This window comes from Somniosus microcephalus, chromosome 18 (assembly GCF_052327205.1).
Source record: "Somniosus microcephalus isolate GS21.2 chromosome 18, FLI_Smic_1.0, whole genome shotgun sequence".
In the NCBI taxonomy this organism is placed as follows: domain Eukaryota; kingdom Metazoa; phylum Chordata; class Chondrichthyes; order Squaliformes; family Somniosidae; genus Somniosus; species Somniosus microcephalus.
In genome coordinates, this window is record NC_141004.1 from 10,802,930 (window position 1) to 10,829,087 (window position 26,158).

General features: G+C 53.5%; 1 pseudogene; it reads right to left on the reverse strand.

Moving 5' to 3' along the window:
• Positions 1–25,897, reverse strand: part of LOC147105023 (uncharacterized) — a 39,643-nt pseudogene extending 13,746 nt beyond the window's left edge.
• Positions 25,898–26,158: the final 261 nt, after the last annotated feature.

Consider the following 26,158-nt stretch of genomic DNA (forward strand, 5'->3'; position numbering starts at 1 on the left):
ACTCTGACAGTGCAGCACTCTCTCAGTACTGCGCTCCGACAGTGCCACGCTCCCTCAGTACCACCCCTCCGACAGGGCAACGCTCCCTCGATACTGCCCCTCCGACAGTGCGGCGCTTCCTCAGCACTGCACATCCGACCGTGCGGCACTTCCTCAGTACTGCCCAAACAACAGTGTAGCTCTCCCTAATCACTGCCCCTCCGACAGCGCGGCGCTCTCTCAGTGCTCCCACTCCGACAGTGCAGCGCTCCTTCAGGACTGCCCCACCAACAGTGCGGCACTCCCTCTGTACTGCCCCTCCGACAGTGCAGCGTTCCCTCAGTTCTGCCCCTCCAACAGTGCGGTACTCTGACCATGCAGCACTCCCTCAGTACTGCCCCTCCAACAGTGCGGTACTCCCTTAGTACTGCCCCTCCGACAGTGCGGCGCTTCCTCAGCACTGCACATCCGACCGTGCGGCACTTCCTCAGTACTGCCGCTCTGACAGTTTGGCTTTCCCTCAGTACTACCCCTCCAACAGTGCGGCATTCCCTCAGTACTGCAACTCGACAGTGCTGCACTCCCTCAGTACTGCACCTCCGACAGTGCGGCGCTCCCTCAGTACTGCACCTCCGACAGTGCAGCGCTCCTACCGTACTGCCCCTCCAACAGTGCGGTACTCCCTTAGTACTGCCCCTCCGACAGTGCGGCACTTCCTCAGTACTACACATCTGACTGTGCGACGCTCCCTCAGTACTGCCCCTCTGACAGTGCAATGCTCCTTCAGTACTGCATCTCGACAGTGCTGCTCTCCCTCTGTACTGCTACTCCGGCAGTGCGATGCTCCTTCCATAATAAGGGAACATCTATAATTATGGGGGATTTTAACTATCATATTAGAGTCATAGAGTAATACAGCACGGATAGAGGCCCTTCGGCCCATCGTGTCCGCGCCGGCCATCAAGCCCTGTCTAATCTAATCCCATATTCCAGCATTTGGCCCGTAGCCTTGTATGCTATGGCATTTCAAGTGCACATCCAAATGCTTCTTAAATGTTGTGAGGGTTTCTGCCTCCACAACCCTTTCAGGCAGTGAGTTCCAGACTCCAACCACCCTCTGGGTGAAAAGGTTCTTTCTCAAATCCCCTCTAAACCTCCCGCCCTTTACCTTGAATCTATGCCCCCTAGTTATCGACCCCTCTACTAAGGGAAAAAGCTCCTCAGCATCCATCCTATCTATGCCCCTCATAATTTTGTACACCTCAATCATGTCCCCCCTCAGCCTCCTCAGCTCCAAGGAAAACAAACCCAACCTGCCCAGTCTCTCTTCATAGCTGAAGCGCTCCAGCCCTGGTAACATCCTGGTGAACCTCCTCTGCACCCTCTCTAACGCGATCACATCCTTCCTGTAGTGTGGCGACCAGAACTGCACGCAATATTCCAGCTGTGGCCTAACCAGTGTTTTATACAGCTCCATCATAACCTCCTTGCTCTTATATTCAATGCCTCGGCTAATGAAGGCAAGTATCCCATATGCCTTTTTTACCACCTTATCCACCTGTTCCGCCGCCTTCAGGGATCTGTGTACTTGCACACCCAGATCCCTCTGACCCTCCGTCTTGCCTAGGGTCTTTCCATTCATTGTGTATTCCTTTGCCTTGTTAGTCCCCCCAAAGTGCATCACCTCGCACTTTTCCGGGTTAAATTCCATTTGCCACTGTTCCGCCCATCTGACCAACCCATCTATATCGTCCTGCAGACTGAGGCTACCCTCCTCGCTATTTACCACCCTACCAATTTTTGTATCATCTGCGAACTTACTGATCATACCCTTTACATTCATATCCAAGTCATTAATGTAGACCACAAACAGCAAGGGACCCAGCACCGATCCCTGTGGTACCCCACTGGCCACAGGCTTCCAGTCACAAAAACAACCTTCGACCATCACCCTCTGCCTTCTGCCACTAAGCCAGTTTTGTATCCAATGTGCCAAGGCACCCTGGATTCCATGGGCTCTTACCTTCTTGACCAGTCTCCTGTGCGGGACTTTATCGAAGGCCTTACTGAAATCCATGTATACCACATCCACTGCATTACCCTCATCCACACACCTAGTCACCCCCTCAAAAAATTCAATCAAATTAGTCAGACATGATCTTCCCTTGACAAAGCCATGTTGACTATCCCTGATTAATCCTTGCCTCTCCAAGTGGAGACACATTTTGTCCCTCAGGATTTTTTCCAATAATTTTCCTACCACTGATGTTAGGCTCACTGGCCTGTAGTTCCCCGGTTTTTCCCTACTACCCTTCTTGAATAATGGTACTACATTAGCGGTTCTCCAGTCCTCTGGCACATCCCCTGTGGCCAGAGAGGTCCTGAATATATGTGTTAGAGCCCCCGCAATCTCCTCCTTTGCCTCACACAGCAGCCTGGGATACATTTCATCCGGGCCTGGGGATTTATCCATTTTTAGGCCAGCTAAAACCGCCAATACCTCCCCCCGCTCGATGTTAATATGTTCGAGCATATCACAGTCCCCCCGCCCTATTTCTATGTCTACATCGTCCTTCTCCATAGTGAAAACAGACGCAAAAAATTCATTCAGAACCCCTCCTACATCTTCCGGCTCCACACACAGATTGCCACTTTTGTCCCTAATGGGCCCTATTTTTTCCCTAGTTATCCTCTTACCCTTAATATACTTATAAAACATCTTCGGATTTTCCTTTATTTTGCTTGCCAGTGTTATTTCATGGCCCCTCCTTGATCTCCTAATTTCTTTTTTAAGTATCCCCCTGCACTTTTTGTACTCCTCTAGGGCTTCCTCCGTCTTTAGCCTTTTGTATCTACCAAAAGCCCTCCTTTTTTTCCTAATCCATTCCCGTATATCCCCTGACATCCAAGGTTCCCTGTGGTTTTTGGAACCACCCTTGACCTTTACGGGAACATGTTGCCATTGTATGTTCTCAATCTCCCTTGGACAAATCAAATTGGGCAGGGCTGCCTTGAGGATGAGTTCATTGAGTGTATTAGGGATGGGTTTCTTGAGCAGTATGTAACTGAACCGACCAGGGGGCAAGCAACCTTAGATCTGGTCCTGTGTAACGAGACAGGATTAATTAAAAATGTCCTAGTAAAGGATCCCCTTGGAATGAGTGACCATAACATGGTGAATTCCATATTCAATTAGAGGGTGAGAAGGTTGGATCTCAAACAAGCGTGCTAAGCTTGAATAAAGGAGACTATGAAGGTATGAGAGCGGAATTGAGTAGAGTGGATTGGGAAAATAGATTAAAGGGTAAGACGATACATGATCAGTAGTGTACATTTAAGGAGTTATTTTACAACTTCCAAAAAAAATATATTCCACTGAGAAGAAAAGGGTGTAAAAGAAAAGACAGTCATCCGTGGCTAAGTAAAGAAATTAAGGATAGTATTCCACTAAAACCAAGGCCATATAAGGTAGCCAAATCTAGTGGGAGGATAGAGGATTGGGAAAATTTTAAAAGACAGCAAAAAATAACAAAAAGATTGATTAAGAAAGGGAAGATAGATTATGAAAGTAAATTAGCAAAAAATATAAAAACAGATAGTAAGAGTTTTTATAGTTATATAAAAAGAAAAAGGGTGGCTAAAGTAAATGTTGGTCCCTTAGAGGATGAGACCGGGAAATTAATGGTGGGGAATATGGAGATGGCACAGACACTGAATGAATATTTTGTATCAGTCTTTACAGTAGAGGACACTAAGAATATCCCAACACTGGACAAACAGGGGGCTATAGGGGGGGAGGAGCTAAACATGATCAAAATCACTAAGGAAGTGGTACTTGGTAAAATAATGGGACTCAAGGCGGATAAATCACCTGGACCTGATGGCTTCCATCCTAGGGTCTTGAGGGAAGTGGCGGTAGGGATTGTGGATGCATTAGTAATAATTTTCCAAAACTCCCTGGACTCAGCAAAGGTCCCGGCAGACTGGAAAACTGCTAATGTAACACCCTTATTTAAAAAAGGCAGTAGACAGAAGGCTGGAAACTATAGACCGGTTAGCCTAACATCTGTGGTAGGTAAAATTTTGGAGTCCATTATTAAGGAGACAGTAACAGGACATTTGGATAATCATAATTTAATAGGACAAAGTCAGCATGGTTTTATGAAGGGGAAGTCATGTTTGACAAATTTGCTGGTGTTCTTTGAGGAAGTAACATATAGGGTGGATAAAGGGGAACCAGTGGACGTAGTGTATTTAGACTTCCAAAAGGCATTTGACAAGGTGCCACACAAAAGATTATTGCTTAAGATAAAAAATCACGGGATTGGGGGTAATATTCTGGCATGGATAGAGGATTGGCTATCTAACAGAAGGCAGAGAGTTGGGATAAATGGTTCATTCTCAGGCTGGCAATCAGTAACTAGTGGTGTTCCGCAGGGGTCAGTGCTGGGTCCCCAACTCTTTACAATCTATATTAACGATTTGGAGGAGGGGACCGAATGTAACATATCAAAGTTTGCAGATGATACGAAGATGGGAGGGAAAGTAGTGAGTGAGGAGGACATAAAAAACCTGCAAGGGGACATAGACAGGCTAAGTAAGTGGGCAGAGATTTGGCAGATGGAATATAATACTGGAAAGTGTGAGGTTATGCACTTTGGCAGGAAAAATCGTAGAGCAAGTTATTATCTTAATGGCAAGAAACTGGAAAGTACTGAAGTACAAAGGGATCTGGGGGTCCTGGTGCACGAAACTCAAAAGGTTAGTATGCAGGTGCAGCAAGTGATTAAGAAGGCCAATGGAATGTTGGCTTTCATTGCTAGGGGGATAGAATATAAAAATAGGGAGGTATTGCTTCAGTTGTACAAGGTATTGGTGAGACCACACCTGGAATACTGCATACAGTTTTGGTGTCCATACTTAAGAAAAGACATACTTGCTCTCGAGTCAGTACAAAGAAGGTTCACTCGGTTAATCCCGGGGATGAGGGGATGGACATATGAGGAGAGGTTGAGTAGATTGGGACTCTACTCATTGGAGTTCAGAAGAATGAGAGGCGGTCTTATTGAAACATATAAGATTGTGAAGGGGTTGGATCGGGTGGATGCGGGGAGGATGTTCCCGATGATGGGTGAAACTAGAACTAGGGGGCATAGTCTTAGAATAAGGGGCTGCGCTTTCAAAACTGAGATGAGGAGGAACTACTTCACTCAGAGGGTGGTAGGTCCATGGAATATGCTGCCCCAAAAAGCTGTAGAAGCTACATCATTACATAAATTCCTAGAAGTAAAGGGAATTAAGGGTTACGGGGAGCGGGCAGGAATTTGGACATGAGTCTAGGTTCGGATCGGACATGGCCCTGTGGGTAGCGGAGCGGGCCCAGAGGCCGTGTAGCCTGATCCTGCTCCTATTTCATGTGTCTAATTCTGTTAGATTCAGGAGATGGTTCTGTGATAGTAGATTGGCGGTTAGGATCAGATCAGCCATGATCTTATTAAATGGCGGAGCAGGCTTGAGGGGCCGATTGGCCTACTCCTGCTCCTATTTCTTATGTTCTTATGTTCTTATGTACTGCCCAACCGTCACTGTAGCACTCCCTAATTACTGCCCCTACGAGAGTACAGCGCTCCCTCAATGCTGCCACTCCGACAGTGCAGCACTCTCTCAGTACTGCACCTCCGACAGTGCGGCGCTCCCTCAGTGCTGCACCTCCGACATTGCAGCACTCTCTTAGTACTGCCCCATAGAGAGTGCAGCACTCCCTCGATACTGCCCCTCCGACAGTGCAGCACTCCCTCAGTACTGACCCTCCGACACTGCAGCGTTCCCTCAGTACTGCCCCTCCGACAATGCAGTGCTCCCTCTGCACTGACCCATCGACAGTGCGGCGCTCCCTCATTACTGCCCCTGCGACAGTGCGGCGCTCCCTTAGTACTGCCGCTCCAACAGTGCAGCACTCCCTTGGTACTGCTCCACCGATGGTGCAGCGCACCCTCATTATTGCCCGTCCGGCACTGCAGCGCTCCCTCAGTACTGCCCCTCCGACATTGCAGCACTCCCTCAGTACTACCCCTCTGACAATACAGCGCTCCCTCAGTACTGCCCCTCCGACAGTGCAGCACTCCCTCAGTACTACCCCTCCGACAGTGCAACACTCCCTCGGTACTGCCCCTCCGACAGTGCGGCGCTCCCTCGGTACTGCCACTGCAACAGTGCAGCGCTCCCTCAGTACTGCCCCTCTGACAGTGCAGCGCTCCATCAGTACTGCCAATCCGACAGTGCAGCACTCCCTCGCTACTGCCCCTCCGACAGTGCAACGCTCCCTCAGTACTGCCCCTCCGACAGTGCAGCGCTCCCTCGGTACTGCCCCTCCGACAGTGCAGCACTCCCTCGGTACTGCCCCTCCGACAGTGCAGCACTCCCTCGGTACTGCCCCTCCGACAGTGCAGCGCTCCCTCAGTGCTGCCCTCTCCGAAAATGCAGTGATCCTCAGTACTGCCGCTCCGACAGTACAGCGCTCCCTGAGTACTGCTCCTGCGACAGTGCAGCACTCCCTCGGTACTGCCCCTCCGAAAGTGCATCGCTCCCTCAGTACTGATCCTCCGACAGTATAGCGCTCCCTCAGTACTGCCCCTACGACATTGCAGCACTCCCTTGGTACTGCCCCTCCGACAGTGCAGCACTCGCTAGGTACTGCCCCTCCGACAGGGCAGCTCTCTCTCAGTACTGCCATTCCGACAGTACAGCGCGCCCTGAGTACTGCTCCTGCGACAGTGCAGCACTCCCTCGGTACTGCCGCTCTGCCAGTGCATCGCTCCCTCAGTACTGACCCTCTGACAGTGCAGCACCTCCTCGGTACTGTCCCTCCGACAGTGCAGCACTCCCTCTGTACTGCCCCTCTGAAGGTGCTGCACTCCCTCGGTACTGCACCTCCGATAGTGCAGCGCTCCCTCAGTACTGCCCCTTTAACAGTGCAGCACTCCCTCAGTACTGCCCCTTCGACAGTGCAACGCTCCCTCAGTACTGCCCCTCCGACAGTGCAGCGCTCCCTCATTACTGCCCCTCCGACAGTGCAGCACTCCCTCAGTACTGCCCCTCCGACGGTACAGCGCTCCCTCAGTACTGCCCCTGCGAAAGTGCAGCGCTCCCTCAGTACTGCCCCTCCGACGTACAGCGCTCCCTCAGTACTGCCCCTCCGACAGTGCAGCACTCCCTCGGTACTGCTCCTCCGACAGTGCAGCACTCCCTCCGTACTGCTCCTCTGTCCGTGCAGCACTCCCTCAGTACTGCCCCTCCGACAGTGCAGCGCTCCCTCAGTATTGACCCTCTGACACTGCAGCGCTCCCTCAGTACTGCCACTCCGACAGTGCAGCACTCCCTCAGTACTGCCCCTCCGACAGTGCAGCGCTCCCTCAGTACTGCCTCTCCGACAGTGCAGCGCTCCCTCAGTACTGCCTCTCCGACAGTGCAGCGCTCCCTCAGTACTGCCCCTCTGACAGTGCAACGCTCCCTCAGTACTGCCGCTTCGACACTGCAGCGCTCCCTCGGTCCTGCCGCTTCGACACTGCAGCGCTCCCTCAGTACTGCCGCTTCGACACTGCAGCGCTCCCTCAGTACTGCCCCTGTGACAGTGCAACGCACCCTCAGTACTGCCCCTCCGACATTGCGACGCTCCCTCAGTACTGCCCCACCGACAGTGCGGCTCTCTCTCAGTACTGCCCCTCCGACAGTGCAGCGCTACTTCCGTTCTGCACAACTGACAGTGTAGCACTCCCTAACTACTGCCCTGCTGACAGGACAGTGCTCCCTCAGTACTCTCCCTCCAACCGCGCGGAGCTCCCTCAATGCTGCCACTCCGACAGTGCAGCGCTCCTTCAGTACTGCACCTCCAACAGTGCAGCACTCCCTCAGTACTGCCCCTCCGAAAGTACAGCTCTCCCTCAGTACTGCCCCTCTGACCGCGCAGCACTCCCTCAGTACTGCCCCTGCGACATTGCAGCACTCCCTCGGTACTGCCCCTGCGACAGTGCTGCACTCCCTCGATACTGCTCCTCCGACAGTGCGGCGCTCCCTCAGTACTGCCCCTCCAACAGTGCGGCAATCCATCAGTACTGCCCCTCCGACAGTGCGGCGCTCCCTCAGTACTGCCCCTCCGACAGTGCAGCGCTCCCTCAGTACTGTCCCTCCGACGGTGCAGCGCTCCCTCAGTACTGCCCCTCCGACAGTGCAGCGCTCCCTCAGTACTGTCCCTCCAACGGTGCAGCGCTCCCTCAGTGCTGCCCCTCCGACAGTGCAGCGCTCTCTCTGTACTGACCCCCCGACAGTGCAGCGTTCCCTCAGTACTGCCCCTCTGATAGTGCAGCGCTCCCTCAGTACTGTCCCTCAGAGAGTGCAGCACTCGCTCGGTGCTGCCCCTCCGACAGGGCAACGCTCCCTCAGTACAGCCCTTCCGACAGCGCAGTGCTCCTTCCGTACTGCCCAACTGACAGTATAGCGCTCCCTCAGTACTGCCCCTCCGACAGCGGAGCGCTCCCTCAGTACTGCGCCTCCGACAGTGCAGCGCTCCCTCAGTACTGCCCCTCCGACAGTGCAGCGCTCCCTCAGTACTGCCCCTCCGACAGTGCACCGCTCCCTCAGTGCTGCCCCTCCTACAGTGTGGCGCTCCCTCAGTACTGACCCTCCGACAGTGCAGCACTCCCTCAGTACTGCCCCTCCGACAGTGCAGCGCTCCCTCAGTACTGCCCCTCTGACAGTGCACCGCTCCCTCAGTGCTGCCCCTCCTACAGTGTGGCGCTCCCTCAGTACTGACCCTCCGACAGTGCAGCACTCCCTCAGTACTGCCCCTCCGACAGTGCAGCACTCCCCCAGTACTGACCCTCCGACAGTGCATCGCTCCCTCAGTGCTGCCCCTCGTACAGTGCGGCGCTCCATCAGTGCTGCCCCTCCGACAGTGCGGCGCTCCCTCAGTACTGACCCTCCAACAGTGCGGCGCTCCCTCAGTATGCCCCTCTGACAGTGCGGCACTCCCTCAGTACCGCCCCTCCGACAGTGCAGCACTCCCTTGGTACTGTTCCTCCGACGGTGCAGCGCTCCCTCAGTATTGCCCCTCCGACAGTGCAGCACTCCCTCAGTGCGGCCCCTCTGACAGTACAGCGCTCACTTAGTACTGCCCCTCCGACAGTACAGTGCTTCCTCAGTACTGTCCCTGTGACAGTGCAGCACTCCCTTGGTACTGCTCCTCTGACAGTGCAGCGCTCCCTCAGTACTGTCCCTCCGACAGTGCGGCGCTCCCTCAGTATTGCCCCTCCGACAGTACGGCATCTCCCTCAGTACTGCCCCTCCAACAGTGCAGCGCTCCCTCAGTATTGACCCTCCGAAACTGCAGCGCTCCCTCAGTACTGCCCCTCTCACAGTGCAGCACTCCCTCAGTACCGCCCCTCCGACAGTGTGACACTCCCTCAGTACCGCCCCTCCGACAGTACAGCGCTCCCTCAGTACTGCCTCTCTGACAATGCCGCGCACCCTCTGTACTGACCCTCCGACAGTGCGGCGCTCCCTCAGTACTGCCCCTCAGACAGTGCAGCACTCCCTCAGTACTGCCCCTCCGACAGTGCAGCACTCCCTCAGAACTGCCCCTCCGACAGCGCGGCGCTCCCTCAGTACTACCCCTCCGACAGTGCGGCGCTTCCTCAGTACTGCCCCTCCGACAGTGCAGCACTATCTCAGTACTGCCCCTCCGACAGTGCAGCACTCCCTTGGTACTGCCCCTCCGATGGTGCAGCGCTCCCTCAGTATTGCCCCTCCGACAGTGCAGCGCTTCCTCAAACTGCCCCTCTGACAGTGCAGCGCTCCCTCAGTACCGCCCCTCCGACAGTGTGGTGCTCCCTCAGCATGCCCCACCGACAGTACGGCACTCCCTCAGTACTGCCCCTCCGACAGCGCAGCACTCCCTTAGTACTGCCCCTCCGATGGTCCAGGGCTCCCTCAGTACTGCCCCTCTGACACATCAGCACTTCCTCAGTACTGTCACTCTGACAGTGCAGCACTCTCTCGGTACTGCGCCTCCGACAGTGCAGCGCTCCCTTGGCACTGCCCCTCCGACAGTGCAGCGCTCCCTCTGTACTGCCCCTCAGACAGTGCAGCACTCCCTCAGTACTACCCCTGCGACAGTGCAGCACTCCCTCGGTACTGCTCCTCCAACAGTACAGCACTCCCTCTGTACTGCCCCTCCGACAGTGCAGCATCCGGCGGTACTGCCCCTCCGATAGTGCAGTGCTCCCTCAGTACTGCTCCTCCGACAGTGCAGTATTCCCTCTGTACCGACCCTACGACAGTGCGGCACCTCCTCGGAACTGCCCCTCCGATAGTGCAGCGCTCCCTCTGTACGGCCCCTCTGACAGTGCTGCACTCCCTCGGTTCTGCCCCTCTGACAGTGCAGCACTCCCTCGATATTGCCCCTCCGACAGTGCAGCACTCCCTCAGTACTGCCCCTCTGACAGTGCAGCACTCCCTTTGTACTGCCCCTCCGACAGGGCAGCACCCCCTCGGTACTGCCCCTCCGACAGTGTAGTGCTCCGACTGTACTGCCCTTCCGACAGTGCGGCGCTCCCTCAGTACTACCCCTCCGACAGTGCGGCGCTCCCTCAGTACTGCTCCTCTAACAGTGCAACGCACCCTCAGTACTGCCCGTCCGATAGTGCGGCGCTCCCTCAGTACTGCACCTTCGACAGTGAGGTGCTCCCTCAGTAGTGCCCCTCCGACAGTGTGGCACTCCCTAATTACTGCCCCTCCGACAGTGCAGCGGTCCCTCAGTACTGCCCCTCCGACAGTGCAGCGCTCCTTCCTTACTGCTCAACCGACAGTGCAGTGCTCTCTCACTTCTGCCCTTCAACAGAGCCGCGCTCCTTGAGTACTGCTCCTCCGACATTGAACCATCCTTCGGTACTGCCCCTCCGAAAGTGCAGCGCTCCCTCGGTACTGCCACCCCGACAGTGCAGCGCTCCCTCAGTACTGCCCCGCCGACAGTGCATCAATCCCTCAGTACTGTCCCAACAATGCGGCGCTCCCTCAGTACTGCCCTTCCGACAGTGCTGCGCTCCATCAGTACTGCCCCTCCAACAGTGCGGCCTTCCCTCAGTATTGCCCCTCCGACAGTGCAGCGCTCCCTCAGTACTGCCCCTCCGACTGTGCAGCACTTCCTCAGTACTGCCACTCTGACAGTGCAGCACTCTCTCGGAATTGCGGCTCCGACAGTGCAGCACTCCCTCGGTATTGCCCCTCCGACAGTGCAGAGCTCCCTCAGTTCTGCCCCTCTGAAAGTGCAGCGCTCCCTCTGTACTGACCCTCCAACAGTGCAGCGCTCCTTCAGTACTGCCCCTCCAACAGTGCGGCACTCCCTGAGTGCTGCCCCTCTGACAGTGCAGCGCTCCTTCTGTATTGACCCACCGACAGTGCAGCACCTCCTCAGTACAGCCCCTCCGACAGTGCAGCGCTCCCTCTGTACTTCCCCTCCGACAGTGCAGCGCTCCCTCTGTACTTCCCCTCCGACAGTGCTGCACTCCCTCGATACTGCCCCTCCAACAGTGCAGTGCTCCCTCTGCACTGCCCCTCCGACAGTTCTGCACTGCCTCGGTGTGATGAAATATTCCATTCACCACTGCCTGTGACTGAGATCGGTTTCAGTGTCATTTCCCTTCCCCCAGACCTCATTGTATTGTGTACTGGAATGTGCTGTATTGTATACTGGAATGTGCTGGAATGTGCTGTGTGTAGGGCTCCGCCCATACCTGGCCCCGTTTGTAAGCTAGCTTCAGTCTGGCCTCAGTCTCCAGAAGGAAGACATCTCTCTCTCTTACGTGTTACTTTCTAAGTCAATAAAAGCCTTGTTTTTGTTCTGCTAACTTCGAGTCTCGGAATTATCGAGGCACATCAATTTTATTAACTTATTTTTCAACACTATGGATCAACTCCTGAAACCCGAACGTTTGGATTTGGATCAACATGCTCCGGACGCATCAGCACGCTTCGGACACTGGTTTGAGTGTATGGAATTCTTCCTGGACAATTCCGCAGCCGTCAAAGACGCTACGGACGCTGCGAGGATGAGACTCGGAATTCTGCGGAATTGGGTAAGCCACCGGATTTACCCCCTCATCCAAGACGCCGAGACGTACCTGGCCGCCTGCGACATCTTAAAGGCGCATTACCAGCAGCCTACGAATGAGGTGTATGCTAGGCACCTGCTCGCTACCCGCGCACAGCGACCTGGGGAATCGGTGGAGGAGTTCCTAAGCACCCTGAAAATGCTTGGCAAAGACTGCAAGTGCCGAGATGTAAAAGCCGCAGTGTACACTGACGAGCTTGTTCGCGATGCCTTCATCACAGGCCTCAGCTCCACTTACATCCGGCAAAGACTGCTGGAAAAAACGGGGTTGGACCTGAAACAGGCTGCGGACACCGCGCGATCCCTGGATGTGGCCCAGAGAAACTCGGACGCCTACTCTTCAGCCCGCGCCGTCCACGCCGCCACGTGTGCACCGAGGGCGCCGCCATCTTGGAAGGCATCTTCCCCGCCCGACAGCCCGACACCGGCTGGGCCCCGCTCTCCCCCCAGAAGCCCTACGACAGCCGCGACGCGTCAGGGACCCAACTGCTACTTCTGCGGGCAGCCAAAGCACACCAGAAACCTGTGCCCGGCGAAAGGCACCACCTGCTTTAAGTGCGGTAAGAAGGGGCACTTCGGGAAGGTGTGCAGAGGGAACCCCGCCGGAAAACCAACCGCCGGAAAACCCGCCACCGCCGCGTGTGCGTCGTGGGAGCGGCCATCTTGGACGCCATCTTGCCCGACCTCGTGGGGTCCGCCATCTTGTGAGCAGACAGCGTGGACGCCATCTTGTATCGATCAGGGCCCTACAGTGGCATCGGTCACAGTGGACCAGACCAGGCCGCACCCGCTATCCAGATCAATGGTGGACATCGAGGTAAACGGGTGCCGGGTTAAATGCTTAATTGACAGTGGAAGCACGGAGAGCTTTATCCACCCAGAACTGGCACAACAACTCTCCCTAAAGGTGGTCCCTACTCAGGGTACCATCTCTATGGCTGATAAAACCCAGACATCGACCATTCTGGGTTACTGCACGGTACAATTGTGCGTTAACGGAACTGTATATGATAATTTTAAAGTATTAATCATGAAGAACCTATGTGCGAGCGTGATCTTGGGCCTGGATTTCCAGTGCAACCACCAAAGCATCACGCTCAAGTACGGTGGGTCCCAGCCGCCCCTCACAGTGTGCGGTCTGGCTACCCTGAAGGTAAAGCCGCCTTCGCTATTCGCGAACCTTACCCCTAACTGCCGGCCAATAGCGACCAAAAGCAGGAGGTACAGCTGGGAGGACAGGCGGTTTATCGCGACCGAGGTAGACAGGCTCCTGAAAGAGCGCATTATTGAACGCAGCAACAGCCCGTGGCGCGCCCAAGTGGTAGTGGTAAGGGGTAGCGAGAAGAAACGGATGGTGATCGACTATAGTCAAACGATCAACAGGTACACCCTACTAGACGCCTACCCGCTACCCCGCATATCAGAAATGGTGAACCAAATCGCCCAATACCGGGTGTTCTCCACCATTGACCTCAAGTCAGCGTACCACCAGCTCCCTATCAGACCAGAGGACCGCCCGTACACCGCCTTCGAGGCGAACGGACGCCTCTACCAATTCCTCAGAGTCCCCTTTGGGGTGACGAATGGGGTCTCGGTCTTCCAGAGGGAGATGGACCGCATGGTCGATGACCACCACTTGCAGGCAACCTTCCCCTACCTCGACAACGTCACCATCTGCGGTCACAACCAGCAGGATCACGACTCGAACCTCGAGAGGTTCCTGAAAACCGCACAAAAACTCAACCTCACTTACAACGAGGACAAGTGCGTTTTCAACACCACGCGCCTCTGCATACTAGGCAGCGTGGTGGAGAATGGGGAAATCGGGCCAGACCCCGACCGATTGCGCCCCCTACGGGAGCTGCCCCTGCCCAACACTCCCAAAGCCCTGAAAAGGTGCCTGGGGTTATTTTCTTATTATTCCCAATGGGTCCCCAACTACTCCGACAAAGCCTGCCCCCTCTTGAAAGCATCCTCTTCCCGCTCTGTGCTGAGGCCCACGCCGCCTTCAAAAGCATTAAGCAGGATATTGAGCGGGCCACGCTACAGGCAGTGGACGAGAACACTCCATTTCAAGTGGAAAGTGATGCGTCTGACTTCGCCTTGGCGGCCACCCTCAACCAGGCGGGGCGGCCCGTAGCTTTCTTCTCGAGGACCCTCCAAGGGCCCGAGATCAGACACTCCTCTGTGGAAAAGGAGGCCCAAGCCATCGTGGAGGCAGTGCGCCACTGGCGCCACTACCTAGCCGGCAAACGCTTCACCCTACTTACCGACCAGCGGCCGGTAGCGTTTATGTTCAATAATAAAGAGGGGGAAGATTAAAAATGATAAGATTCTTAGGTGGTGGATCGAGCTCTCCACCTTCGAGTACGACATCATTTACCGGCCAGGGGCCCTTAACGAATCCCCTGACGCCCTCTCACGAGGGATGTGTGCCAGTGCCACCGGGGATCAGCTACAGACCCTCCACAACGACCTCTGCCATCCAGGGGTCACGCGGCTGTTCCACTTCATAAAGTCCCGTAACTTACCCTACTCGATTGAGGAAGCTCGGTCCCTGACCAGGAACTGCCGCACTTGCGCTGAGTGCAAGCCTCGGTTCTACCGCCCAGATAGAGCCCACTTAATCAAAGCTACACGGCCCTTTGAGCGGCTCAGCTTAGATTTCAAGGGCCCCCTCCCGTCCGTCGACCGCAATGTTTACTTCCTGAACATTGTGGACGAATACTCCCGGTTCCCATTCGTCTTCCCCTGCCCAGACATGACCAGCGCCACGGTCATTAAATGCCTCAACAGCCTGTTCTGCCTGTTCGGTATGCCGAGCTACATCCATACGGATAGGGGGGCATCCTTCATGAGTGAAGAGCTACGCCAGTACATGCTGTCCAAGGGGATCGCCACGAGCCGTACCACCAGCTACAACCCCCGGGGTAACGGCCAAGTGGAGCGAGAGAACGGGACAGTATGGAAAGCAGTCACTCTAGCTCTAAGGACCAAGGGCCTCCCTATCTCCCGCTGGCAGGAAGTCCTCTCGGATGTGCTCCATTCGATACGGTCGCTATTGTGTACGGCCACTAATACCACGCCTCATGAACGAATGTTTGTCTTTCCCCGGAAATCCACCTCAGGCGTATCCATGCCGTCATGGCTCCCCACCCCAGGTCCGGTACTCGTGCGAAGGCATGTGAGGGGCCACAAGACGGACCCTCTCGTGGAGCCAGTACACCTACTCCACGCCAACCCCCAATACGCATATGTCCGGCACGCCGACGGAAGGGAGGACACCGTGTCCATAAAAGACGTCGCCCCAGCCGGCATCGACAACAACCACGGCAATAGCGGCAACGACGATCACAGCAACTCTTACCCACCCACTACTCTTTCATCACCCCCGGAAGAACACCGACCAACGGCACCCCCACCAACTACCCCTCCAACAACCCTGGCGGCACCCCCGGCAGAGACCCAGGAGGCTACCGGGGACACCCAGCCGACACCCGCGGCACCGCAACAGCCACGTCGGTCGCAGAGGACTATCAAACCCCCGAACAGACTAAATCTATAGAAGGGGTGAATGTGATGAAATATTCCATTCACCACTGCCTGTGACTGAGATCGGTTTCAGTGTCATTTCCCTTCCCCCAGACCTCATTGTATTGTGTACTGGAATGTGCTGTATTGTATACTGGAATGTGCTGGAATGTGCTGTGTGTAGGGCTCCGCCCATACCTGGCCCCGTTTGTAAGCTAGCTTCAGTCTGGCCTCAGTCTCCAGAAGGAAGACATCTCTCTCTCTTACGTGTTACTTTCTAAGTTAATAAAAGCCTTGTTTTTGTTCTGCTAACTTCGAGTCTCGGAATTATTGAGGCACATCACTCGGTACTGTCCCTCCGACAGTGCAGCGCTCCCTCTGTACTGACCCTCCAACAGTGCAGCGCTCCTTCAGTACTGCCCCTCCAACAGTGCGGCACTCCCTGAGTGCTGCCCCTCCAACAGTGCAGCACTCCCTCAGTACTGCCGCTGCGACAGTGCAGCGCTCCCTCAGTACTGCCCCTCCGACAGTGCAGCACTCCCTCAGTACTCCCCCTTCGACAATGCGACGCTCCCTCAGTTCTGCCCCTTTGACAATGCGGCCCTCCCTCAGTACTGCCCCTCCAACATTGCGACGCTCCCTCAGTACTCCCCCTTCGACAATGCGACGCTCCCTCAGTACTCCCCCTCTGACAGTGCGACGCTCCCTCAGTACTCCCCCTTCGAAAATGCGACGCTCCCCTGTACTCCCCCTCCGACAGTGCGACGCTCCCTCAGTACTCCCCCTCCGACAGTGTGACGCTCCCTCAGTACTCCCCCCCCCGACAGTGCAGCGCTCTCTCAGTACTGCCCCTCCCGCAGTGCGGTTCTCCCTCAGTACTGCCCCTCCGACAGTGCGGTGCTCCCTCATCACTGGCCCTCCGACAGTGCGGCGCTGCCTCAGTACTGCCCCTCCGACAGTGCGGCGCTCCCTCAGTACTGTCCCTCCGACAGTGCGACGCTCCCTCAGTACTGTCCCTCCGACAGTGCGGCGCTCCTCAGTACTGCCCCTCCGACAGTGCGGCGCTCCCTCAGTACTGCCCCTCCGACAGTGCAGCGCTCCCTCAGTACTGCCCCTCCGAGAGTGCGGCGCTCCCTCAGTACTGCCCCTCCGACAGTGCGACGCTCCCTCAGTACTGTCCCTCCGACAGTGCGGCGCTCCTCAGTACTGCCCCTCCGACAGTGCGGCGCTCCCTCAGTACTGCCCCTCCGACAGTGCAGCGCTCCCTCAGTACTGCCCCTCCGAGAGTGCGGCGCTCCCTCAGTACTGCCCCTCCGACAGTGCAGCGCTCCCTCAGTACTGCCCCTCCGAGAGTGCGGCGCTCCCTCAGTACTGCCCCTCCGACAGTGCGGCGCTCTCTCAGTACTGTCCCTCCGACAGTGCGGCGCTCCTCAGTACTGCCCCTCCGACAGTGCGGCGCTCCCTCAGTACTGCCCCTCCGACAGTGCAGCGCTCCCTCAGTACTGCCCCTCCGAGAGTGCGGCGCTCCCTCAGTACTGCCCCTCCGACAGTGCGGCGCTCTCTCAGTACTGCCCCTCCAACAGTGCGGCGCTCCCTCAGTACTGCCCCTCTGACCGTGCAGCACTCCCTGGGTGCTGCCTCTCCGACAGTGCACCCCTCCCTCAGTACTGCCCCTCCAACAGTGCAGCACTCCCTCAGTACTGCCCCTCCGACAGTGCAGCACTCCCTCAGTACTCCCCCTTCGACAATGCGACGCTTCCTCAGTACTCCCCCTCCGACAGTGCGACGCTCCCTCAGTACTCCCCTTTCGAAAATGCGACGCTCCCCTGTACTCCCCCTCCGACAGTGCGACGCTCCCTCAGTACTCCCCGTCTGACATTGCGGCGCTCCCTCAGTACTGCCCCTCCGACAGTGCGGCGCTCCCTCAGTACTGCCCCTCCGACAGTGCGGCGCTCCCTCAGTACTGCCCCCCCGACAGTGCGGCGCTCCCTCAGTACTGTCCCTCCGACAGTGCGGCGCTCCCTCAGTACTGCCCCTCAGACAGTGCAGCGCTCCCTCAGTACTGCCCCTCTGACAGTGCGGCGCTCCCTCAGTACTCCCCCTCTGACAGTGCGGCGCTCCCTCAGTACTCCCCGTCCGACAGTGCAGCGCTCCCTCAGTACTGCCCCTCCGACAGTGCGGCGCTCCCTCAGTACTGTCCCTCCGACAGTGCAGCGCTCCCTCAGTACTGCCCCTCCGACAGTGCAGCGCTCCCTCAGTACTGCCCCTCCGACAGTGCGGCGCTCCCTCAGCACTGCCCCTCCGACAGTGCGGCGCTCCCTCAGTACTGCCCCTCCGACAGTGCGGCGCTCCCTCAGTACTCCCCGTCCGACAGTGCAGCGCTCCCTCAGTACTGCCCCTCCGACAGTGCAGCGCTCCCTCAGTACTGCCCCTCCGACAGTGCAGCGCTCCCTCAGTACTGCCCCTCCGACAGTGCGGCGCTCCCTCAGTACTGCCCCTCTGACAGTGCGGCGCTCCCTCAGTACTCCCCGTCCGACAGTGCAGCGCTCCCTCAGTACCAACGTCCCTCTCATTTTTTTTTGTGCATGGTCCCTTAAAATTCCCTTGAAACTTGCGCGATATCCTTTCTTGCCGGAGCAGCTGGTGAGCGGTCTGTGCGCGACCTCCCGACTGCTGCGCAGCCACGCACCTTCGGGGGAACGTTGCACCTGATATTAATTTCCTCTGGCCAGTGGGTCGGTAGCCAGAGGTCATAGATATAACATAATTGGCAAAAGATCGAGAGGGGAAATGAGAAGCAAGTTTTTCACACAGCCTAGATTATGGGCTCAAGTCTGTGGAGCGGGACATGAATCCACCAACCTACTGACTGAGACGCGAGTGTGAGCCACGGTCCACACCTCACCTGTACCGCTGATGCATTCTGCACTGATGCAATGCCAAGTGCACTTCACCTCAGTGGCCAGTGGACAGTGTGGTTAACTCTATGTACGGGGCATTGCCTTGGTTTTCGATCCCACTCTTGTGAGCCGCATTTGATCGAAGGTCATCTCTCTGTGCCCTTTGCTCCAAAGGATGCATTTTAATGACGAGTAATCAGAGTAATCAGCCGCACAATGGCCGTGGCATTAAATCAACCACCGCTGTGATTAGGATTGTCTATACATCTGCATTTAATTCACAAGAGTTACTAATCAGTAATTAATGGATTGAAGTGCATCTTCACCATGAATGGTTTGCTTAAATGTTACTATTTACATAATTTGCCAAAATACGTGCAGCCGCTCAGCACACTGATGGAGACAGGGATCGTAAACTGGTTTTTAACTCTTGTCAAACATGCTCATTTTTTTTATATAAGGATACGATGGATCAGAAGGAGGGGTCTTGTGCCCATTGAGCTTCCAAAATATTGGACCTAGAATCATCGAATCATACAGCACTGAAGGAGGCCATTCGGCCCATCGTGCCTGTACCGACTCTTTGAAAGAGCTAACCAATTAGTCCCACTCCCCCTGCTCTTTCCCCAGAGCCCTGAAACATTTTCCTTTTCTAGTTTCCTTTTGGAAGTTACTATTGAATCTGCTTCCACCACCCTAGATCTAATGCTCTTGTCCTCCCAGTTTTCTCCCCTCCTCTCCTGAAGGCACCGACTCGTGTTACAGCCCAGTTCCATGGGGATTGACACTCCGCCAGTGCCTAGCCCAAGAGGGGTGAGTGGGCTATTCTTAATTGAGGAGCATCACAGCCCAGTCCGATCTTGTCCTCATCTAATATCCAGCACTGATTACTGGATAGCCATTGGAAACAGATACCCGGACTGATTTTGACCTTCACAAGTTGAAGAACAATTATAGCACCCCACTATTTCCCCTCAAACAACATCACTTTAAAAAACCCAGATTACCTGGTCATTATCACATTGCTGTTTGTGGGAGCTTGCTGTGCGTAAATTGGCTGCTGCACTTCCTACATTACAACAGTGATTACACTCCAATACTGCTTCATTGGCTGTGTACTGTTTTGGTCTCCTTACCGAAGGAAGGACATACTTGCCTTAGAGGAGGTGCAACGAAGGTTCACTAGATTGATTCCTGGGATGAAAGGGTTGTCCTATGAAGAAAGATTGAGCAGAATGAGCTTATATTCACTGGAGTTTAGAAGAATGAGGTGATCTAATTGAAACGTATAAAATTCTTACAGGGCTTGACAGGGTAGATGCCGATAAAAAACCTGCAAAAGGACATAGACAGGCTAAGTTAGTGGGCAGAGATTTGGCAGATGCAATATAGTGTTGGAAAGTGTGAGGTTATGCACTTTGGCAGAAAAAATCAAAGAGCAAGTTATTATCTAAATGGAGAGAAACTGCAAAGTGCTACAGTACAAAGGGATCTGGGGGTCCTGGTGCATGAAACACAGAAGGTTAGTATGCAGGTGCAGCAGGTGATCAGGAAGGCCAATGGAATCTTGGCTTTTATTGCAAGGGGGATGGAGTATAAAAACAGGGAAGTCTTGCTGCAGTTATACAGGGTATTGGTGAGGCCACACCTGGAATACTGCGTGCAGTTTTGGTTTCCATATTTAAGAAAAGATATACTTGCTCTCGAGGCGGTTCAGAGAAGGTTCACTCGGTTGATTCCGGAGATGAGGGGGTTGACTTATGAGGAAAGGTTGAGTAGGTTGGGACTCTACTCATTGGAGTTCAGAAGAATGAGAGGCGATCTTATCGAAACATATAAGATTGTGAGGGGGCTTGATCGGGTGGATGCGGGGAGGATGTTTCCACTGATGGGTGAGACTAGAACTAGGGGGCATAATCTTAGAATAAGGGGCTGCTCTTTAAAAACTGAGATGAGGAGAAACTTCTTCACTCAGAGGGTAGTAAATCTATGGAATTTGCTACCCCAGAGAGCTGTGGAAGCTGCAACATTAAATAAATTTAAAATGGAGATAGACAGTTTCCTAGCAGATAAGTGAATTAGGGGTTACGGGGAGAGGGCAGGGAAGTGGACGTGAGTCTAGATTCGGATCAGCCATGATCCTATTGAATGGCGGAGCAGGCCCGAGGGGCCGTATGGCCTACTCCTGCTCCTACTTCTTATGTTCTTATGTTCTTATGAGAGGCTGCTTCCCCTGGCTGGAGAGTCTAGAATTTGGGGTCACAGTCTCAGGATAAGGGGTCGGCCATTTAGGACTGAGATGAGGAGAAATTTCTTCACTCAGAGGGTTGTGAATCTTTGGAATTCTCTACCCCAGAGGGCTGTGGAGGCTCAGTCGTTGAGTATATTCAAGACAGAGATCGATAGATGTTTGGACACTAAGGGAATCAAGGGATATGGGGATCGGGCGGGAAAGTGGAGTCGAGGTAGAAGATCAGCCAAGATCTGATTGAATGGTGGAGCAGGCTCGAAGGGCCAAATGGCCGACTCCTGCTCCTATTTGTAATGTTATAATGCAAATTAGCTGCCACGTTTCCTACATTACAACAGTGACTACACTTCAAAAAGTACTTCATTGGCTGTAAAGAGCTTTGGGACATCCTGAGGCCGTGAAAGGCGCTGTTTAAATGCAAGTCTTTCTTTTTAATACACAGCTGAGAGCAACTAACTCAGCATAGACCAGGGATTGAACCTGGGCCGCCTGATCTAATTGTTATAATCAGGCTGCTTCTTTCAACGGACACGGGCATCTTCAGCCCATATATTAAATGCAAGAAGAGGTAAAGAATTGAATCTCATCCCTCCTGAAAACAGAGTACTGAAGAATTCCCTGGTAGGGGCAGTCTAATTCTAAGGAATTATATCAAATCGGATTACAAAACTGAGCTTGTTGAGCAGCAGAACCAGATATTACTTGATGTTCTCCATTTGTCATAGAAACATAGAAGATAGGAGCAGAAGTAGGCCATTCGGCCCCTCGAGCCTGTTCTGCCATTTAATGAGATCATGGCTGATCATCCAAATTCAGTACCCTGTCCCCGCTTTCTCCCCATATCCCTTGATCCCCTTAGCCTTAAGAAATATATCTAACTCCTTCTTGAATATATTTAATGAACTGGCCTCAACTGCCTTCTGTGGTAGAGAATTCCACAGGTTCACCACTCTCTGGGTGAAGAAATTCCTCCTCATCTCTGTCCTAAATGGCTTACCCCTGTAGGGGGTGGCGTGTCATGGTGCCCAGTCAGCTTCGCCTCTGACTGTCCCTTGAGCAGTTCGAATCGCTCCCACACCCCTGGGTTCTAGACACCGGACTTAGGTACAGGTGGCGATACAGAAAATCGAGTAGACAAGTGGTTTGGTGTAAGAAAACCAAGATTTTATTAAAACAGAAATAGAAACACAGTCTTAAGAGAATTACTGGTCTAAAAATACAGGCATAAACAATTACACTTATTCAGGGAATGGGGAACACACGGCACATCGAGGGAAAAACAACTACATTAACAATCCCCCTTATCCTTATCCCACCCCCTATACCTAACTAGATTAAGCTATGAGGGGCCAGGAATTCATGCCCACCAATCCAAAACCTGTTGCTTTAACGTTGTGAGTTTGGAGGTTTGGTCTTCTGTCCTTTGGGGTATCCCATCGCCACGTGGTCTCAGGGCGCAGCGCTGGAGTTGTTGATGCGACCGTCGTCGTCTCGTCGCGATGGGTTTTCTTCTTCTTCTCCCTCGGGCGGTCGTCGGCGGTAACGTTACGGTCGTGGATCGGTTGGCAGTTTTCAGTGCTTACGAGATTTTGCTACCCATGCTTTGAACGCTAGCATATTCGTCGCCGGCGTGGACACTTGTGTCTAACGCCTGTTTATTCGCAGTGTTCAAATGCCAACTTATTCTCACTGTCCATACATGCGCTGTTAATTTCTTCCCCAAATGCCAGCTTATAACTAGGCGTTTGGTTTTTACCGATGCGTCTTTTGCTGCCCTTCTCTGCTCCTGTTGGTGTTACCTTCTTCTTCGTCTCGTCTCGTTTCGTCTGCCCATTCGTGGCCTGTGTGTCCTGTGTGACTTTGAACTTGGGTCTCGTTCTCCTCCCGCGTTTGGTCCCGGTGTAATGGGCGTCCTTGTATGTTGAGCGGTGCGGGGAGCGAGAAGAGAACCCGCCACGAGGCCAGGGCATGAGTACGAGCGGCAGCAGGCCAAGGCCACAGACAAGAGTCAATGGAAGCGCAGGAGAGGCGAGAGACCAGCGCTACTGATGGGCCTACAGTTATACCCGTTCTTCCACTCCTTATCTGCGCACCAAATCAGGTCAGTCCATTTTTTAACTTTTGGCGGGCTTGGTTTAAATGATTACAACCATTTGTTTTAACGACTTTAGGAGTGGTTGTCTCCGGGTCTAATGGCCCCGATGTCCTGGTTGCTTTGTCATGGATAAGACTTAATTGTCCCCATCCTACCTTGATGGCTACTGTGAGCTGTTATCGATTAAACATGCAGAAAGCTAATGGCCACGGTTATAGGCCCATTCGACTTTGATTGGACTCAAGTCGAATAAATGCTTATTCTGTGTTTACTCTGTTTGGCAAGCTCCAAAGAGTCGCTGTTCACAGATTCCTGCATTTTAAATATCGTCCCTGAGCCTGCTTGTCTGCAGAGTCTTGCTTTTAAAAATCCTGTCAATTTTGGTCATGAGGTTTACAGAAACCATTTGGGTACCCTGCTTTTAAATAACTTGTCCAAAACAGGGTCCCTTGATCCATAACTCGGGGAGTGCGGGAATTTTGAGAACCCTGTAACTTACACCCCTTATCCTTAGACTGTGACCCCTGGTTCTGGACTCCCCCACCATCGGGAACATTAGAATTTTATAAGTTTCAATGAGATCCCCTCTCATTCTTCTGAAATCTAGCGAATATAAGCCCAATCGACCCAATCTCTCCTCATACGTCATTCCTGCCATCCCAGGTATCAGTCTGGTGAATCTTCACTGCACTCCCTCCATGGCAAGCACATCCTTCCTCAGATAAGGTGACCTGTCGTCATCTGTCGCCTATCTTAATCCTAGCTCCACAATACAACTCAGGTGGTGCGATGAGCTGGTTGTTGACATGAGAGAGATAGGCTACAGTTAAATAGATTACAGAAAACTGTCCGTAATCAATGAGTTGGTTCAAAATGAAATCTCTTTAGATCAAATATTAGGAGTCCAATATAATAGCCGACTCCTGCTCCTATTCCTTATGTTCTTATGATTCGCTTTGCAGCATAGTGAGGATTTGCTCTTTTGACAAATCCTCCGCGAACTTCAGGTAAAGGATTAAGTCTCCAGTGATGGAAAGGAAAGAAAGGTCTATAGCGCCTCTCGCAACCTCAGGATGTCCCAAAGCGCTTTACAGCCAATGGAGTGTAGTCACTGTTATAATGTAGGAAAAGCAGCAGCCAGTTGCGCACAGCAAGCGCGATTTTTGCGCAAGACTTTGATCTCCGTATCAGCCCCATAATCAGAGATTGTCGTGAGTGTTGTGTGGGTCACTCACTCAGAAGCAAAGTGTGGCAGATCTGGATAGTCATCTGAAAAGCAACACTTTGATCTGATACTGTAGAAAAATTCCCGCTTGCAATGCAGAAGCTGTGCAGCAGAAAGGAAATCAATGTATGAGAGATTTAAGCTAAACGTAAATCAGAAATAAAATTGACTTTTCCAACTTTATGCAACAAGCACTGGTATTAATCTAATTAGGAAATGATCAATTTAAAAATGCTGCATCAAGAAATGTCTGTTTGGTAATTATCTACAGTTTTAATAGAGACTGTATTTTAATTAATGAATAGCAATATACACAACATCTACTTATTTCATTTTCTCCCCTTTTGTGTGAGGGCTGACTTGGAAATATATCGGCCGTTCCTTCATCGTTGTTGGGTGAAAATCCTGAAACTCCCTCCCTAACAGCACTGTGGGAGTGCCACCACCTTCTCGAGGGCAATTAGGGATGGGCAATAAATGCTGGCCTTGCCTGCGATGCCCACATCCCGTGACTCTAATCCCAGAGCACCTTGCAGTGCAGAGATGGAACAAAATGTGTATACAAAGATGGCCGTGGTTCTAATAACCTTTCCTACAATGGAAATTAAATCGGCTTAATCTGTTTAAAAAAAAATGGCTATGGCCAATTGTGGGCGGAACTTTCAGCTTCAGGGGGGTGGGGTGGGAGGGGGGGGGTAAAGCGGGCGGTAGCGGATTGTCTGGCCTGTCACACATCCTGCCCAAGTCTCCAGGAAAATTGAGCGGGATGTGTAACGGGAGGCCAACCCACTAGCGCCCCCGACAAAGTTGATTTTCACCCCTCCCCCTCCGTAGTTCGTGGGAGGTCTCTGTGAGAAACTGATTGTTCTCGGGCGGCAATGTTCGGATGTGGGGTTCAGTACACGTAATAGGCAACAGGCAATCAGACCTAGCCTTCGTATTCATTCGGGAGCATACATAAGATAACCATAAGAATTAGGAGCAGGAGTCAGCCGTACAGCCCCTCGAGCCTGCTCCGCCATTCAATAAGATCATGGCTGATCTTCAACCTCAGCTTCACTTTCCCGCCTGATCCCCATATCCCTTGATTCCCCTAGAGTCTCAGCCTTGAATATACTCAACGACTGAGCCTCCACAGCCCTCTGGGGTAGAGAATTCCAAAGATTCACCACCCTCTGAGTGAAGAAATTCCTCCTCATCTCAGTCTTAAATGGTCGACCCTTATCCTGAGACTGTGCCCCCTAGTTCTGGAATGAATGTTGTTTCAGCAAATCTCAAGCTGTACAAAGCGCAACCCATATTTTGCCTCCAGGGGGTCCGTTATGCATTGCCAGACTACACGAATTCTGCTTGCTGGTGGCTGTCTAGTAATATCATTTATTCCATCGGGTATGGAGAAGCTTTGCTGAGGAGGTGTAATCACGAGTGAGATATTACTTGTTTCCCAGACAAGTGCACGGTTTGGTGTGTTGTGTGTTTGCCGAGTGCCATCTTCAAAGGGCTTGCTTGTAGATCAAAGGGAAGAAAGCATTCAAAACTCAAGGCTTTTATCTTCCCTGCTTTTCTATCATTTTACCCAAGATAAGTCGTCAGTGTCTTTGAAAAGGGTGAAATTGAGATGAAATAACACTCATGCGAACAGAAGCCCTCCAATTGGATACCTTCCCTTAAAGAGACGCCATTCATGTTGCCAGCAGAATGCTGTCTTGTTACAGTTTGGGAATCCTTTCGTTACTTTCTCCTTCAGCCGCATGATGGCAGTTTACATAGAATTTACAGCACAGAAACAGGCCATTCGGCCCAACTGGTCCATGCGGTGTTTATGCTCCACTCGAGCCTCCTCCCACCCCTCTCACCCTATCAGCATATCATAGAGTCATAGGGGGAGAAATTGGGTGGAGCCGCAAACGGGGCGCCAAGCTCGCCTGGGCGCCAGATTTTGCGCTGCGATCGGAGCAGCAGCGATCGCCGGAAATTCAGCTTGAGCGCCCCGAGAGGGACACGGGGCGAGGCT